This window comes from Marmota flaviventris, chromosome 4 (assembly GCF_047511675.1).
Source record: "Marmota flaviventris isolate mMarFla1 chromosome 4, mMarFla1.hap1, whole genome shotgun sequence".
In the NCBI taxonomy this organism is placed as follows: Eukaryota; Metazoa; Chordata; class Mammalia; order Rodentia; family Sciuridae; genus Marmota; species Marmota flaviventris.
The window spans coordinates 105119567-105124157 of NC_092501.1; the positions used below are offsets into that span (position 1 = coordinate 105119567).

Sequence of the window (4591 nt, forward strand, 5' to 3'; positions counted from 1 at the left end):
TGCCACAAATAAAAAACTAAGAATACAGGTGTATAATTATACACTGCAGAAATGCTATAAAGAAAGAGCACAGGGAGGTAAAAAAGTAGAGAGCAAGGATATGTGTTCAAACCTGTGTAGATCAAAAAATGTTTTCATGAGAATATGATCTCTGAGCTGAGCTGCAAATGCTGAGAGAGAATTATCTAAAGTAAAGCAAGGTGACAAATAGGAGTTTATGCCTAGGGCAATCCAAAAGCACTGGGGGGAAGAAAGAGTACTTGATCCCAGGAATACAGAGAATGTGTGGGGAAATGTGTGAATGGTGACTGAGAGAAGGTAGGAGCCAGAACTCTGAGCACTTCAACTTACACACACATCCTTCTAGAAATTTTTTCAGTGATAGGGTATTTGCAAAGCTATCCTGATTAAAGGGAAGAGAAAGTTCAGAGAAAGACATAAGGAAACACTTAGAAAACATTCTGCCAGACTGAATATATATCTAAATTAATTCTCTAAGAACAACCTAAATGTGCTTTGAACACCTTTAGAACATATTAACACATAAAAGATCACATGTGATTATAAATTCTTGCAGGTAAAAATGTTTAAAAATTTAAGCTCATTGAATTAGATGAATTTCATCCCATTATCTTGACTTAGATACAAGAAGGTAAAGACTGATATTGGGTATTTTCCTATCCAATTTATATGAATTTTAAAAACACAATGTATTGATTTATTTTAAAATCTCTGCACTGTTTTCTTGGGGGTGGAGCATAATCTCAATAATTCATACAGAAATGTTGTAGATATCTCAAAGAAGCATATGAATATCAAGATTTTTAAACCATGGGAGAGGCAGAATTTCAATAGTTTAGTGAAGAAACAATACTCCCAAGAGTGAATTTTTGCATTATGGAAAACAATATCCAATTGGTAATGCGTTTTATATCATATTCATGTTAGTCTTTATATCTTAATCAATATCTCTAAGCCTTTGAAATTTACTATTGAGATTCTGGCTTTTCTGTTTTTAAACTCAAGTCAATACAAATTCAATGGGCCTCTGCAGGTTGATGGTAGTTCTAAATGCTGCTCCCATCTAGACCACAGGCCTTTCCTTCTTAGTATAAACACCCTGAGTCTTTTTATTCCTTCAACAAAGTTAAACAAAGGAAGAAAACAAATTTTGATATAAATGACAGTTACCCAGCACTAATGTTCAGGGAGAGCTGTGGGTATAAACATTACATAGATATCCAACAGCTAAAAAGAATCTTGGTAAAGTGGACCCCAGCTGGGTTATTCCTCATGCCCATTTTCACTTAATGCCCATTAGGACAGGCAACAAAGTCATTAGTGGATCTATCTAATGAAAGAAAAAAAAAATCATAGGTAAATCAAATTTTAAATGCCTGAGATTATAAGGTGATCTACACAAAAATATGGTAAAACATTATTTTTAATAATATTTATCTAATCCTTTTTCAGTAACAAATTTTTACTAGTATAACATATAGAATTTAATAAAATTCAACACCATAAAAATCAAAGGGCCTTAAAGCAGGAAGGATTATTATCAACAACCACCTCACTCCCCTACCATACAATTTCTTAAATTAACAATTCTGTGTATCATAAATTAAATGTAACAATTTAGCCTGTGCTTAGATCATTTTTAAAAATTAATAGTAATACTGGTAAAAACAGTATTATCTAATAATGAAATAAACCTGTACATTGTGTTTTAAAAAGTTTATTTCATTATTAGACAACACTGTTTTTTACTAAGTTCTCATTATTAATGGTTTGGCATCTGCACTCAATGACTTCCAAAAAAATTTAGCAATGCTCTTTAAGGCAAAGCATAAATCATGTTTATTTCCACATGACAGATCTTCAAAAATTTGGAATTAGAGGGTGTGGAACAGTGGTAATATCAGGGCATCCCCTCCCCGCCACTCCCGACAATTTATTTTTTCTTTAAAAAATGCAAAAGAAACTAACTCTGTGGGTCAGTACAACTCAGGGAAAGAGGAAAAAATGAAATTCAGAGCAAAAGGAAAATGCATCCTCATTTAGGCTACTGCATTCCTATACCACCAGTATATGCTACCTCTTTCAAATAATATATACTTGTCAGTCCTCTGGGTCATACTTCAGAGGTGAAGTAGGTTTACTCACATTACATCAAACCTAATTTATGCCACATATTCTAACCTCAGTAAACCTGTTACTTTGGCTTCCAAAATTTTGATAGAGCTCTCTGTTGTTTTCCTTCCAAGTGGAATTGGGGTGTCCCTAGCTATCTGTAGATTAGAAAAGATATTTGTCCCAGAAAAAAAATATTAGATTTTAACAAGTTTACTCAAACTAGAATCATTTTATCCACTCTAAGATGGACAACATATAGATGGTAAGTTGGAAAAGGTAAGAAGGTTGTTCCCAGACTAGAGGAAGAGGTGGTCTTGTATCTCACATCTCTTTACTGTGTATTATTTTTCCTTGAGTATCTTGAGTTACCCACCCTTCTGTGGTACATTATCAACATAAGGGGGACTGTTTGTTGAATGAGTACAATCATCATTGTACTCATAATCATCCTGTGCTTACAGTGCTCATAGACATTCTGGAAAGGATTCTCGATTCTTCTGCAATATATTCCTTGGTCTGGTCAGATAGCATTCCAATGAAGGCTATTTATCTCAGAGAACATACACCCCAGCATTACGGCACTGGGTTTCCATGATGTCACTCCTTTCCAGCTATTTATGATAGGGTCATAGCATTCAGTGCTTCTCAGCAGGGGATCCCATCATATCCTGTGATTGCATTGATTCTGTGTGAAGCATGGTGGCCCCTATGTAGCATGTGAAGTGATCATATTAGTAAGAGTTGTCCAGCAATCAGTGCAAATGTTCTATGCCTCAATGGACAAAAGGTAAGTTGTATCATCAAATTCCTCCACCTCATCAATAGGGTCATTCAGTAAACTACTCCTGAACCAAGGGACTTGATAGCCATTGGAGTAGCATCGGTGTCATGGTGTCATGTATGTGGATCATATTTCTCAACTAAATTTAAAATATTCAAACCATCATATCCTCCACTGCCCATTACTAGACTCTGGGATTCTCTGCATATGTCGTAGTATTCTCCCTGGGCAATGTTTTGGTTATATTGCTCCACACTAATATGATTATGGCTTCCATCAAAGCCTCCAAAGATGTATATCATACCCCTCAAGGCGGTAGCTCCAGCAAGACCTTGTCAGATATTCAAAGGAACCACAGAATATCCAACACCATCCTCATCTGCTACAGAGTTTTGACAACCCATTGAGCTGAGATAGAAATGACTGTCATAGTCATCAATTACTTGTGTCTGATCATATAAGGACACTGAGGGTCACATAACATCTCTTGCAAGGGATTCCTGGCAAAAAGCTCCACTCCTGAGTCTTGGTGTCATATTTCTCTACTATATGAATGAGAGACTGCTGGCGTCTAAAGACCCCAGTCTCCAGAAGCACTTCACTGGCTCTTAGAAGAGACCTTGTCCTGAGTTCCTGTATCTGACACTGAAGTTCAGGCCTCAGATAAAACTGCTTTGCTTCATAAACCAGATCTGAGCAGATGAAAGGCTCAGCATCTATTACAACTATAATGTACCTGGGGGTCAGCAGGGGGATCTGCACATATTGTTGCAGGTCAAGCAAGGATTTTTCTCATTCTTGTTTATCACACTACACCCAATTGAGTCAAAGACTCGCTTTTGAGAATCCACTTGAATTTTATCAAATTTGTGTAGCTTTTCCTCATATCCTTGACTTGGAAAAGTGAATTCTTCATTCTATACCACTTCAGAAAAAAAAAAAAAAAAACTTCTAGCTAAAAACCTCAGCTCTCGCATCAGGTCGATACAATTGTGAGTTTCAGCAAAACCCCTGATATTCAGATGATTAGAAGCATCCAGTTTAATTTCTGAGATCTCACAGCAGGCCTGCATCACATCTTGCAGCTGAAGCAGACAGGCCACATGAAGCAGCTCTTGAACATTCTCCTCCATCACATGTACTTTTTCTGTGTACAAAAAATCCAACAGATTTCCATAGAAGAGGAGTTAAACCTTGGTATCAACATAGGGTGTTCCTTTCTCTGAAAGCTCACTTGTAAACATGGCCAGAAGTACCCATGACAGCCAGCCAGTACAGTCCCACTGGCAGGGAAGTCCTTCTACCCTACTCTCGTTGCATCACAGAGGGTATTGCTTTTCCAGGGGGAGTTCACTGAGTTGAAAATGAATTTAGCATGAATATTTATTATTATGTCTTGCAGCCATAATGCCTCCCCCATCAGGTAATATGAAAAAGAAAAAAAAAAAAAAAGGTCCTTGGATTCTACAACTCTGCTTCCAGACCCACACAGCTGCGCTTCTCCTGCCCATAGGGATGGAATACAGTGTGGGATCAGCAGGCCCCAGAGCACTGCTGCTTACCCTACCCAGAAACTCTGATACACTTTGTCTTTTTATCTGGTTTCTAATGTCAACATTCCAAACGCCTTTAAAATATTATTTTCATGAAATGAATAATTATAGAATTATACCT

At 36.9% G+C, this 4591-nt stretch overlaps 1 pseudogene; it reads right to left on the bottom strand.

Annotated features, from left to right (window-relative positions):
- Positions 1-1303: 1303 nt before the first annotated feature.
- On the bottom strand, positions 1304-4337 carry LOC114094897 (kelch-like protein 12 pseudogene; annotated as a pseudogene).
- Between the last annotated feature and the right edge of the window lie 254 nt (positions 4338-4591).